At 42.0% G+C, this 14,775-nt stretch overlaps 1 pseudogene; it reads left to right on the forward strand.

Annotated features, from left to right (window-relative positions):
* Window positions 1-14,775, forward strand: part of LOC147892810 (uncharacterized) — an 82,884-nt pseudogene that overhangs the window by 46,551 nt on the left and 21,558 nt on the right.

The raw sequence follows: 14,775 nt of genomic DNA on the forward strand, positions 1-14,775 counted from the left end.
CTCCCTCTTGCTTTTTCCTCTCATATAGGATGCAATTGCTCTTTCCCCTCCTATAGTTATTTTTTTCCGAACATGCATGGTTTGGATCACAGTGACACAAGATGGCAATGCTGTGAGCTCTAGTGTGTTCTGGAGGCATGGTCATGAAGAAAGTGACACAAGTTAGCAATATTGTGAGATCCAGTGTGTTGTAGAGGCATGGTCAAGAACAAAGTGACCAAAGTGACCAAAGCTGGCAATATTGTGAGCTCTAGTGTGTTCTAGAGGCATGGTCAAGAAGAAAGTGATAGAAGTTGACAATATTGTGAGCTCTAGAGTGTTGTGTTTTAGAACACAAAAAATGCATTGGATGACTTGAACTTATAGTTTGACTAACTAGATAGTCATGAAAGGTTTTGCCAAGGGTCCACATAAGCTTCTCAAGAGGAAGGATGTATTTCTATGTACCTTCCTTGCCTATCTTCTTTACAAGTGTGGGTGTCAAGAGCTTATTTTAACATAGGAGTGGGAAGTAGTGAAATTGTTGATATAACTGACAATGGACTCTCTTTAAGTTATCTGCAAGAATACCTTTTAGTCATGGATAAAAGAATGTATAGTCCTTCAACTTTACATGAAATGGTGAAATGGTAGGCAAGAATCTAGAGAATTGCATGAAAAACGTCCATTTTATCCCTCATGCAACATTAAACAATGTGTTTGATGAGTACAAGCTGTTCGTAAATTGTAGATCGGGCATTTTGGCCTTTGCATAAGTTTTCTTCATGGCTTGGAGGACATTAAAAACATAAATGCATTTTATTTTGATGGTTTTACTGTGTGGTTTAGTGTCTTAAGTTTTCAAGTAAAATGTATAAAGTTTCATGCCTAAAGTTTTCATGTCTAAAGTTTATAGTTTATACCTATTTGCCTTGCTTGCATCATGCAAAGGTCAATAAACATTGGAAGAAAGGAAAAGTTTTAGAGAATAATCATGATTCAAGGAGACAATGCTATGATGGTAAGAATCCCATGTATTGCTTCCTATTTTATGGTCTTTTAATATAATGTGCTTTGTTAGGTCTGCTAATGTAATGGTTGTTGAATTGATGCAGAAGGCATTTGAGATTAAGGAGTTATCTCCTCGACATGCCAACTTTCATAGCACATTTGGTTGAAATCACTCATTGGTGCACTATATTAGTCGAGCAGGAGGATACTGTGACGCCAAAAATTGATATTTTTTATTTGGCATTGGTATTGTTTTCTTCTATGTTTGATAAGAGTTTGAGTATCAAGTGATAGCCTAGCGGCTCTCACTTATTTCTATTTTCTAATATATTGTATGGGATTGAGAGGATGAGTGGAATGGATCATTGAAAATACCATAGGTATGAATTATAAATACCTTGGTATGGGGTGAGAGTTATTTGTGTATGGGATATTATGGGGTTTTTAGAAAAAGGAAGAGTGAGTCATATAAAGAGGTGGACTCATGTCCATGTGTTCCAATAATATAAGAGCGATCACATGCCAAGCATGTGGAAGGCATGTGGAGGAGTGTGGAGTCAAGAGGAATACTTTTAGAATTCCTATGTGGAATAAGGACGATGTGGACATATGGAAAAGAGAGAATCCCTATGGGCTCCATGTGGGGAGACCTTTGACTTTCTCAATATTTTAAGAGTCTTGAGAGTCTTCACATGGCAAGAGTAGCCAAAAAGGACATGGATGGTGACATACGGGCTTATGTGATTGATGGGGAAAAGATTTTACAGGCAGCAATTGTAAATGGGTGAAGAAGGGTGACAAAATCTCTATAAAAGGAGCCCTCCTCTCCCTTGATCATCATCTCTCCACCATTAGGCCTCATGTTGCTGTAGCTCTAGTCTCCTCAAGACTCTTCCATGAGCCTTCTCTCCCTCTTGTAGATATTCTCTTATGTAGACACTTGAGTCCATCTCTCTCTAGTTCATTCTCTCTCTATGAGTAGTCTTGGAGATTTCACTCTCTTGTATGTATGAAACCTCTTCTTCTCCCTTGTGTTTGTAGTATTTTGAGTTGCATTGGAGTGGATTCTCACTCTATTGACAATGAAGATCACTTCGTATTCCCTCTCTTGAGTCTCTCTTCCCTTTTCTTTCTTTCAAAGCCTTAAAAGTTCTTTCTATTTGGCCGCTCATTGCACACACATGGTCCATCCATTTCTCGAGCCACCAAGGGAGTTGCTTACTTTCTTTTAGCAAAATCTATGAGTGGTGGATAGTTGATGAAGGTGGATTCTTGAGGGAGCATCTTGCTCAGGAAAAATTAGCATGGTGGAGGGCAGTTTTCATGATAGTTTGACCCCCTATTAGTGTTTTGCTCATAACTTTCCACTCGTTAGTTTGATTTCGATGAGACTCATATCAGTGCGAAGCTCTCTTCAAGACGCATGTCTATATGTGATTAGATTTGGATCAAATTGTCGAGATATCGAGCTCCACTCGCGATATGCCAGGGTGACTGTTGTGCATTTATGTCACCGACTTGTTAGCTGGAGATGTAGTTACGAATAATAGCTGGATGAAAGCTATCCTTATCTACACTAGTTCGTGGCTCAGTTAGTATGCCACCTTAGTTAGTTGAGTTTGGTTTGAGACCCACATATAGGGTTCTTCTATTTCTTTGTACTAGAGTTCTTTTGGCTTTCACAACTAAGAAGAGGAAAACTGTTTTCAGCCTCCACCTTTGTGTGTATTCCCCCATTGTGATTGTGAGAAAGCCTCAAGTGAGACTCCTTCCCTCTCTCCCACAATCTTCACATGGTATCAGAGCCTTGTTCGTGGTAAGGAGCTCAAGAAAGCAAGCCAAGTTCGTGGTGTCCTGGTAAGAGGACCAGTGTTGCTTTCCTATTTCGAGTTTGGGAGCAAATCTCTGTAGGTAGCACAGCCAGAAGTGCAGGAGTGCACTGTTTCAGATTGAGACGCCCTTCGCGGTGTGGCGAGAGCGCAGTATATGCTGCGGTCAGTGACTTTATTTTTCTGATTTGAGGCCGTTTCGGGGCCCGTTTTGAAGGCGGAAGTTCTTCGCAGGCACTCAGAAAAAGGCCCTGTTTTTTGCTATGCGACCACTGCGCGGCTAGTCGGTGGAAAGGTGCCGCAGAAATTGCATCGTATGCCTGTGTGCAGAGATATTGGGAGTTGCAGATTCATGCTTGTTGCCTGTTGATGCAAAATCGTCACTAGGAAGTGACTGTGTGGTGAAATACCACTTTCGTCAGTTTTGTAGTTCTGCCCGTGTGAGGCAAAAGCTGTGTTTTTTGCAGTGACAGAATATTTTGCAGTGTTCTGTAATGGCATCTGATTCTCTTTCACAGATTGTCACTGAAAAGCTTGACAAGAACAACTTCCAGGCATGGAAGTTTAGAATGACGAATTTCTTGATGGGAAAAGGCTATTGGGAGTTCATTATAGGAAATGAAGAAGAACTTGTTCTTCCTAATGTTCCCAGTCAACAGGAAATGCAGGCATTCAAAGGATGGCATGAGAGAGCCAGGAAAGTTATGTACTGGCTGTCTATCAGTATTTCGGACTCCATGATTGTGCATATTCAGGATGCAAATACGCCAAAGGACGCATGGGATACTTTGGCAAAAATGTATAGCACAAATATGCAAGCCAGGAAAATGCAACTCAAACAGGAATTGCACAATGTGCAGAGAGAAAATTTGAGCATAAATGACTACCACATGAAAGTGAAGAAAATTGCAGATGCACTTGCTTCCATTGGGTCGCCAGTGGATGATGATGATTTGGTTTCTGTGACCTTGAATGGTCTAGGAAAGGATTATGCACAGTTCCGGACATCCATTGCCGTCCGTGAAAAATTTCCTGATTTTGAGGAGCTGATTGCTCTTCTAATTTCTGAAGAGCAGAGAAATGGGGGTGCATCTTCTTCAGCAGGAACTTCAAAAGAAACTGTCTTCTACTCAAATGCTGGCAGAGGTAGAGGCAGAGGTAGAGGAGGCCGATCTGCAGGCCGTGGTAGAAATTAGAATATGCAGCAAACGCAAGAAAACCAGTCCTATGCAGGAGGACGTGGTAACTCTAGAGGCAGGGGGAGCCAAAGAGGCCGTGGTGGATGGCAGAGAAGCCAAAATGCAAACAGCAATGTTGAATGCTACTATTGTGGCAAAATGGGTCATATGGCTAAGGACTGCTACAAAAAGCAGAATGACATTATGAATGGAAAATTGCAGCAAGGCAATTATGCATCTTCTAGCAGGCAGGGTGATGACAGAAATGAGCATCTATTTATGGTGCAGCATATGACCAATTCTATGACAAGTGCAGAAGAACAAAATGATGTGTGGTATGTTGACTCAGGTGCGTCAAACCACATGACAGGTCATGCAGAATGGATGCAAGATGCAAGGAAAATGGAAAAGCCAGGATTTGTGGAGACTGGTGATGATATTGCACATCCTATTGTGCAGATTGGCAAAATTCCTTTGTCTATGCAGGATGGGAAAAAGAAATACTTGTCTGATGTATTTCATGTCCCGAACATCACCAAGAACTTGGTTTCTGTTGGTCAGATGGTTGACAGGGCTTGCAGGTCAGATTTAATCCTCATGGATGCTTTGTTGAGGATATGAAAAATAATGGTCGCTTGATAGCAAAAGGAAAGAAGAAGGGCAGGATGTTTACGTTGGATGCGGACATGCCTGAATTGAGTGCAGCAATGTTTGCACATGGGACCGGTGTAGTTGCAGATATTGATATCTGGCACAAACGCATTGGTCATGTTAATATACAGCGACTTAAATCAATGCAAGCCCAAAATATTGTTGCAGGATTGCCTAAATTCAAGGTTGCAGAAATGCACAAGGTTTGTAAAGCCTGTCAATTTGGGAAACAGGTAAGGAAACCTTTTCCTAGGCATGTTCAAGAGAGTAAAAAGACATTGGAATTAATCCACTCTGATGTGTGGACTACAAAAGCTGCATCTATTGGAGGCTGTCACTATTTTGTCACATTTATTGATGACTTTAGCAGAAAACTGTGGGTGTATTTTATGAAAAAGAAAAGTGAAGTGTTTGGGCACTTCAAAGCTTTCAAAGCTATGGTTGAAAAAGAAACAGCCCTGCAAATAAAATGCCTAAGGTCAGATGGAGGGGGAGAGTACCTCTCAAATGAGTTTGCAAGGTTCTTGCAGGAGCATGGTATAAAGGAGCAATATTCATGCAGCCATACCCCACAGCAAAATGGAATTGCAGAAAGAAAAAACAGGCATATTGGAGAGGTATCTCGGGCTATGCTAAATGAAAAAGATCTACCAGATTATTATTGGGCTGAAGCAGTTGCTACAGCAGTCTATATAATGAACAGGACTCCCACTGCAGCAATACATGGCATGACGCCAGAGGAGATGTATACTGGTAGGAAACCAGATATTTCTCATCTGAAGATTTTTGGTTGCATTGCCTATGTCCATGTGCTAGATGAGTTGAGGTCCAAGTTGGATCCAAAAGCTGAGAAGTGCATCTTTATTGGTTATTCTCTGCAGCAGAAAGGGTATAGATGCTATAACCCTTCTACACGTAAGTTCACAGTGAGCAGAGATGTTGTTTTTGATGAGATGAGCAGCTGGTATAAACCAGTAAATCTGATGATTGATGTAGATGCACAAAATGGTAATGCTACACAGAATGCACAGCAGCAATCACAAAATATCAGTGGACCTGGAGTGTCCTCTACCAGTGGTTCACATACTTCACCATGGACAGGCAGATTGAGATCAGGAGAATCCCCTCAAAGCAATGCAGAGAGTGGTACGCAGGTATCACGAAAAGGAAAAGAGAAGGTAGATCAGCCCATGTTTGATGTGAATGCAGGTCACTCTTGTGTGGATGGTGAATCCAGTGGCTCAGAACAGAGCATTGATGATGAGTTGGGTATTCCTTTTGTTGTTACACCTGGAGTAAGGAAGACCAGGGATGTTTTGAGAGCACCTGGAAGTGAGCCTATTTTGCGCAGGTCTACCAGGGTTAGGTATCCTATGGATAGGCTGAAATATGATGGATTTACAGCCATCCACTATGCCTATATGGTCAAAGTGATACAGGAACCAGAACCCACTTCTTTTGAGCAAGCCATGGGAAATGAAAAATGGGAGAAAGCCATGGATGAAGAAATGGATGCCTTGGATGCTAATGCTACATGGGAATTGGTGCCTTTGCCTAAAGGCAAGAATGTAATTGGTTGTAAGTGGGTTTATAAGATCAAGCACAATGCAGATGGTTCTGTGAATAGATACAAGGCAAGATTAGTTGTCAAGGGGTATGCACAGACATATGGCATTGATTATGAAGAAACTTTTAGCCCGATTGCAAGGATGGCAACCGTAAGAGCAGCCATTGCTATGGCTGCATCAAAGGGATGGTCTCTACATCAGATGGATGTAAAGAATGCCTTCTTGCATGGTGATTTGCAAGAAGAGGTCTTTATGGAGTAGCCAGTAGGTTATGTTCATGCTATTCATCCTGAGTTTGTTTGCACGTTGAAGAAAGCCTTGTATGGCTTGAAGCAAGCACCTAGAGCATGGTCTGACAAGATAGGACAGTATCTTGTCACTATTGGCTTTTAGATTTCCAAGGCAGATTTCTCACTTTATGTGAGAAAAACAGAGAAAGGGATTATGCTGCTAGTCATTTATGTTGATGATTTGATCATCACAGGTGATAGTGATGAAGATATCCTTCATGTGAAAATGCTATTGAGGCAGAAGTTTGAGATGAAGGATTTGGGAGAGCTACGTTATTTCTTGGGCATTGAGGTGATTAGATCACCAAGTGGGATACAGCTCTTGCAGAGGCAGTATGGATTGGACATGCTGTCCAAATATGGGATGACAGGCTGTAAGCCTATTTCAGTTCCTTTGGAGCAAAATGTGAAGCTGAGCGCAGATGCAGGTGAGCCTCTGGAGGACCCTACTATGTACAGACGCATAGTAGGAAGTTTGATTTACATGACTATTACCAGGCCAGATTTGAGCTATGCTGTTGGGTTGGTAAGTCAGTTTATGCAGGCTCCAAGGAAACCGCATTTGGATGCGGCTAGACGCATACTCAGGTATGTGAAGTCCACATTGCAGTATGGACTATTTTATGAGGCTGGGGTTTAGATACAGTTGCATGGATACACTGATGCTGATTGGGCTGGTAGCATTTCAGATAGACGATCTACCAGTGGATATGTGTTCTCTTTTGGGAGTGCTGCAGTCACTTGGAGCAGCAAGAAACAGCCTACAGTTGCCTTGTCGAGCACAGAGGCTGAGTACAGGGGTGCAGCAATGGCTGCATGTGAGGTAGCTTGGTTGCATAAGCTACTCTATGATATGCATCGGTCTACAGATGGGCCGGTTGTCATTTATTGTGACAACATGAGCAGTATACATTTGGCAAAGAACCCAGTCTTTCATGCTAGAACAAAGCACATTGAGGTGCATTATCACTATGTGCGGGAGAAGGTTTTACTAGGTCTTATTGATCTAGTTTATGTCAGCACAGAGGATCAGGTAGCTGACATATTCACGAAAGCATTGGGCGCAGAGAAGCTGCGCAAGTTCAGAGACCTGCTTGGTGTGCAGGAATTGGGATTGAGCTCGAGGGGGAGTGTTGAGATATCGAGCTCCACTCGCGATATGCCAGGGTGACTGTTGTGCATTTATGTCACCGACTTGTTAGCTGGAGATGCGGTTGGTACACTGCCCATGAATAATAGCTGGATGACAGCTATCCTTATCTACACTAGTTCGTGGCTCAGTTAGTATGCCACCTTAGTTAGTTGAGTTTGGTTTGAGACCCACATATAGGGTTCTTCTATTTCTTTGTACTAGAGTTCTTTTGGCTTTCACAACTAAGAAGAGGAAAACTGTTTTTAGCCTCCACCTTTGTGTGTATTCCCCCATTGTGATTGTGAGAAAGCCTCAAGTGAGACTCCTTCCCTCTCTCCCACAATCTTCACACAAATATCACTACAAAAAGTTATGAGTCTCTTTGTTTGACAGTCTGTTTTTATGACAGTTTTTACGCCCGTCTAGGAAACCGCCCGTAGCTGTCTAGCAGCTTATTTTTTTCTTATGAAACTTATATCATGCGAAGCTCTCTTCAAGACATGTCTCTATGTGATTAGACCTTGAATCAAACACTATTGTAAAAAGTTATGAGTCTCGGTATCTGACAGTTTGTTTTCATGATAGTTTTTACCCCCGTCTAGGAAACTACCCACAACTTTCTGGCCACTTCTCTATTTCTTACAAAACATATATCAGTGCGAAGCCCATCTGAAGGCGCATCTCTATTGGCTTGCTAAGATTATGGCCTCTGCTGATCCTTTCCTTCTCCCTATGCTTGAGTATAACATCACTTGGGATGTTACCATCTTCATTCTCATATGAGGAAAGTATGGTGTGGTATCTTGGCATAAAAGCTTCTTTTTAATGTCCCTTTCTTAATGATAAATATCTTTGTCACTCAGTTCAAAAGCAGTAGGAAGTGAAGAGGTGTGTGAAGTTTATTACCCCCAACTTCATGTCATATCTTTTTGGTGGAGACATCGAGTACGTTTGGTATTGGATTCATCCCACCTTACTAAATGGTCTCCGGTGTACTTGATTGCATGTTATGCCTAGTATAGGCAAGTGTTTTCTGATGTGATGCCTAGAAGAACTCTATTAGAAGAGATTGCAGACCGTTTAAGAGAACTAGAAGATTGTGAAGGTGATGCTCAAGCTATTCGCATGGTCATTATGATCATATCCTTTATGTTTGCACTCTTGAATATGTTGGTGAATAGAGAATGCCAGCAGCAAGCACAATGATAGACTGGGGGTTGTTTCATGCACTAGTAGCTTGGTGTGAAGAAGAGTTGAGTCTTTGGGTAGTTTTTGACTATAATAATGGAGTGGTGATTCTCAATGCTTTCAACTTCTTTTGCTATGAAAATGATGAAGAGTACAATATCTTGAAGCTGTTATGTGCACTTCCAATTGTGAGAAGGGCGATTCTTGAATGCATGTATACACAATGTTTTCATGGTGCTGGTTGGTCACTTATTTTTGAAGATTTTGTTGAGGATCACATTGTGGAGGGTTTTCAACAAGTGGTTATGCATAATAAGTTGGTCTTGGTATACTAAGGCTTTGTGGGATCTTGTTTGGATCTTATTTGTGATATTAGTTGGATCTTGGTGTTTCCTTTTTGTGTTTCATCATGGTGAAGATTCCAGTGTTTTGAGGGACCCAAGGGGAAGACCCAGAGTCTTATATTCGGGATTTTGTTCGAGGATGCCGGCTTTCTGGATGGTCCATGAAGGATCGGACGGAGATTTTGCCTAATTTTCTTAAAGGTGTAGCCTTGAGTTGGCATGAGGCCTTGTCAGACTCTACCAAGGAGGACTGGGACCAAGTGGTGGTAGCAATGAAGTAGAGATTTGGGGTAGTGGAGTCACCAAATGCTTTGATGTTGTAGTTGGACCGGTTCTATCAAGGAGAGGGTGAGATGGTCTTTGCATTGGCAATCCGATATGAAATTTTATAGACAAAGTATGAAAGGGCAGCTTTGCAAGCTGTGGCATCTGCATCATCGGCCCCTCAAAGTCTCTCAGGGATGGAGCACTTAAAGATGAGCAAATTTGTTATGGCTTTGGAGCCTTGTCTTTGCTCAAAAGTAATGAGTAAAGATCCAATAACATACATGGAGGCACTTCTCATTGCGACCAAGAAAGAAGCTTCTCTAAAGATTGAATCCTCTTTTGTGTCTTCAACAGCTTCAACTCCTAAGGTGGAGGTAATGGGCACTCCTTTGAGTTAGATCATAATATCTCCCAATTTATGGAAGACTTTGCTGATTTGAAATTGCATTTGGTTAGTTCACGACAACCTAGAGCACCAAAGAGTGAGGATAGGCCTTGAGATAAGAGTGGGGTCACTTGCTATGAATGTAATGAAAAAGGTCACTATTGTCTCGAGTGTCCTAGATTGGCATGGTAAAGCAAAAGAAGAAGTAGATGAGGAACATCAGGAAGAGGAACACCGTAGTAAGAAAAAGAAGGCATCTAGAAGGAGAATTAGTTAGTCAGACTTTCCTTTAGGACAAGGCATTGGAAGCTATGACTTGTTGTCTGACCTTAAAGAAAAGGAAGCTCATATCACCTTTGGTCAATTACTTGCTTTGTCTCCAAAACTACGGAAAGAATGGGGAAAGCTAGCAACAAGGACAAGAGTGTCAAAGAAGAAAAAGAAGAAAAGTGCCATTCCTATTGTTCAAAAGGTAGATATAGATGTTGGTGATGATGTACCTGTGGTTGATGTGATCATTAATGGCCAAGTGATTTCTAATGTGTACATTGATGGAGGTGCATCGATTAATGTCATGAGTGAGAAGACCATGATAGATGCTGATTTAAAATACTCTAGTACTACCTCTCTTTATCGCATCAAATTTGATGACAACACTAGGGTAAAGACCTTGGGAGTTGTGAAGATCTAGAAGTGGATGTATGTGGAATTTCTGTGCCGACTACTTTTCAGGTGATCCCTACTAAGCCAGATGCACATGCCTATTCATTGATTTTGGGAAGGCCTTGGCTACGCAAGGTGAAGGCTATTCAAAAGTGGGATACTGGAGAATTGATTTTGCAGGGAAATGATAAAAGGGTGCACTACAACATCAAAAGGTGCAAAAAGGAAGTTGTCAAGGAGGAGCCTTCAACATCACACAGTTAGAGCTTTGACTTAATCGATGAAGAAGAAGAGATAGGGTGTAGCTCCGAGGAGTCCAGCTCAGAGAGTGAGGTGGAAGGAGTGGCCTTTGGTCTTTGTCTTGGTGCTGATCGGGATGAGTCAGGAAGGAACAAGGTGGTGGTGCAAGAAGATCCTGTAGAGACACTTCATGTGGAGGATGTGGAGCACACTAAACGACGCCAACACAATGAAGAGCTTCTTGGTGATTCTCTATTAGGTAGTGAGAAGCTCCAGTACTTGGATATGTTAGATGATTTTCCATGTCTCTTTGCAACAAGCTATTCACAGGTTTGACCAGTCTCTCTTGTGGAGCACAAGATTGAGTTGAAGGCAAAAAGCAAGCTAGGGAAGTAGCAAGCTAAGGGTGCCCACTTTTTGTTCACTCCCCAATCCTTAGGAGGTGGAAAAACAAGCTTTTTAGCACACAAAAATGCAAATCTCACCTACTTCCCTATGGATCTAGTCTTTGAAGTCTTCAGAACAACATCACACATGCTATTCTGCACACAATGGTATAGTCTGATCGAAAATTCAATGCACACACAAAAAATTTCTTTGTGTCACACGGCATGGTTCCAGGGCGATCACACCTTTGTCACGAACAGAGAGTGTCATATTAAATTCTAAATTTTTCACTCATTTTAGATCAAATGTTATTGAAACTTTGTAGGTAGTCTCTTTACATTATGTAGAGCTTAACTTGATTTATTGGTAATTATTTGAATGGCTTATCTAATTATAAATAATTATTTATAATAAATAAAGTCATAAAATACATGCATTTTAGTAGCACATCACATTTTTTTAGTATTTTGAATAATTAAGCAAATCCAATTCGGTGGAAGGTTAGTAGCACATAAGGGTGTGTGGTTCAATCATCAAATCCCAAATCCAACGGTTAGATTTAGGAAGATTGAAGTTTAATTTTTACTTTTACTCCTTAGAGGATCAATAAATAATATTAAAAATAAATCTAGTAATTCTCAAACATGACAAAACGTTTCAAAAATGTCAATATTTTTAGTTCTCTGCATGATGAATAAGAGGAAAAAATTTTGGTTAAATTTGAGTAGGGAAACGTACAATATGGCCTCCAAGAGTGAAATCTCCCTTTTGTGGGGGAAAAAGGGCCACACAAGCCTAATACAAAGACAAGGTAGGCTTGGTATTAGGCTTGGTGAGGTAGGCTAGGAGCATCACCGACCCTAGTGGCAAGCCTTTGGAGTGTGCATGCTGCCCATGTGGAAGGCTGAGTCATCTATTTTTGCCTTGCCACCATGCCACGTTGTTAGACACGTTGTTAGACCGCATGGTGCCATGTCATCAAGGAGATGTGACATCACTCCTTGCCATGTCACCTTAGATTGCCACACGTGCTGCCACATCAGCCACATGTGCCATCTCATCATTCCACATCATAGGAACTCTTGGAGCCATGTCATCACACCTTGCCACCTTGGCATACCTCGTCAACATTGCCACCACCAATCCCTCCACCTCAATTTGCAATGTCAATCTACCACCTCATGAATGCCAACTCATCATGCCACATCACATTTCCACATCATGGAAGAGACTCATATATTCCACACCATATTGCCACATCATCACCATGCATGGTGCCACATCAGCCACATGTATACACATCATGATGATGGTGAGCCACATCATCAACATGCATGGTAAGTTATACATGCATGTGATTTGAGTGCGTGAGGCATAGAATACCACGATTGAGGTTTATGACCATGATCTGCATGTAAGTTAAACATGCATGTGATTTGAGTGCATGAGGCATAGAATACCACGATCGAGGTATTTGGAAGTGGCAAAATAATCAAATTGTCATGGTTTATGACCACGATCGAGGTATTTGGAGGTATCCAAAAGTGGCAAAATAATCAAATTGTCATGGTTTATGACCACGATCGAGGTATTTGGAGATATTTGGAAGTGGCAAAATAATCAAATTATCATGGTTTATCACATAGGTTATTCTCAAATTGCATTAACGAAAATATATTAATCAAGATATGCACATATGTTATGTGAATATTAAACTGAAATAAAATCAAACGATGTAAATATCCAAAATTAACATTGGATTCCATGTATATATAATATGATTAAAATCAACTTATTTGAGTAGACCACAAAAATTAGTTTCAAACAAAATCAAACGGAATTTTAGTAGCCAATTATTTTCAATCTTAGCACCTTCTCCACCAATAATAATCAAGAGCAATCTAGTGGATGAGTTCAGGCTCTCTATAAGACACCACGTTTTGGTTCATTTCACCCATTCTTAGCCATTCTTGCCTCCCCATCACTTTGTCACACCTTCCATCCTACTTTCATTGAGAATAAGTTCTCAAAGCCATAGAGCTAGTAGACGTGAAAGATGTAGGAACCCCCCCCAAAATCTCATTAACGAGGAGCGCAAGCAGAAGCCTCGCGAGCGCAAGAGAGCCTCTAGAGCTAGAGCTCACACTGCCACCACCGATCCACCTCACCTCTACATCCCACCTCCACCTCCACCCCCACCCCCACCCCCACCCCCACCTCCATTGTCCCCCCCTCCACATCCTCATCCGCTCCCCTACCTCCAGCCTTCGCCCTTCCCCTAGCCACCTACATTTTGCCCTCCACCTCTACCTCTTCCCCCTCCACCCTCCCCCCTCCCCCTCCCGTTTCCCCCCTTCCCCTTGGCGCCTCCCTTCCCCCCTCCACCCTACCATCTTCCATTGATTCGCCAGCTTTTTTTAGTGACCTTACGCCAGCTTCATAGTCTACTCTTCTCATGTCCCTGATTGATCACCTTGACTTGGTAGAGTGTAGGAGGCTTGCTGGTCTTGGTGCACGTAGAGATAGGGTTGTATGTAGCGAGGTCCTTAGTAGTGTTCGACGTTCCTATGCTTCTATTAAGCATAGGAACTCCATTGATGCCTTGGTAGCACGTCATGCTATTGTGGCTGCCATTAGTAGACCTCATATGATAGGCCATGTGCATACCGCTTCACGTCTTCTTCAGATTGCACCACGCACATTGCAAGCAGGCATGATTAGGAAGCTGAGTCTAGAGGATAATGAGACTGATGCTCTTTGGGCTTCGAGTGGCCGTGCACCTCGCAGCGATCAATTGTTGGATGATTTCACTAGGTCCTTCATACAACAGTTTTGGGAGGAGCATTGCAGAGCATCCTCGGTGTTCAAGAAGGCATTGCGGAAGAGGGTGTCACGCGGTGTGTACATTGAGCATGGTGCATGTTTTTTGGAGTGTACCCAGAGTGAGTTGTATACTTAGTTTGTAGAGGCACACCCGGAGTTCAGGATTGGGCAGAGGTCATTTGAGCGATGCAGGCCATGGTTTGTGCGATGCTCTCAGGAGCGTGACACGTGCTGTTGTTGATACCATGTGGATTTTGGATTGATGTATGACGTATTCTGTTCCCTTGATGGTCATAGGGGAGTGGTTCCTACTAGCCCTCGTGACTTCATTCATTCCATATTGTGTACGCGAGATCGCGATGCTTTATTCCACTCCCTTGATTGTGTGGAAGGTAGGTGTACTTTGTGTGGTGACTTTGTTAGAGTGCCACGAGTTGGACTAGATACTTGTGACATGAAGATGGTTCGTTGGCAGCACTTTAAGTACAGTACCCTGACATTAGATGGTGGTGCATAGTCAAGGAGGTTGCAGCTTGTGGGGAAGGAGACACCACGTGTTGTATTCATTGATAGTTTTTAAGGAAAGTTGTACTACTACATACACCACTCACACAGTGCAAAGTGGGAGGATCATCAGTTTCGTGCATGTTTAAGGACATTTCCTATAGGGGTGGTTGTCTCAGTGGTGGACTTTGCGGAGAATTATACCTTTGCACCACAGCATGAGATCTAATCGGAGTATTATTTTTCTGAACATGTGATGTGTGATTGAGTTATTGGTTTTTTTATGGCCTCATTATATTGAATTATTTCAATAGTCATATTTTTTTTCAATGCCAT

The sequence above is a fragment of the Dipteris shenzhenensis genome, chromosome 16 (assembly GCF_047967505.1).
Source record: "Dipteris shenzhenensis isolate YYH24624 ecotype China chromosome 16, Dip_SZ_1.0, whole genome shotgun sequence".
Lineage (NCBI taxonomy): Eukaryota > Viridiplantae > Streptophyta > Polypodiopsida > Gleicheniales > Dipteridaceae > Dipteris > Dipteris shenzhenensis.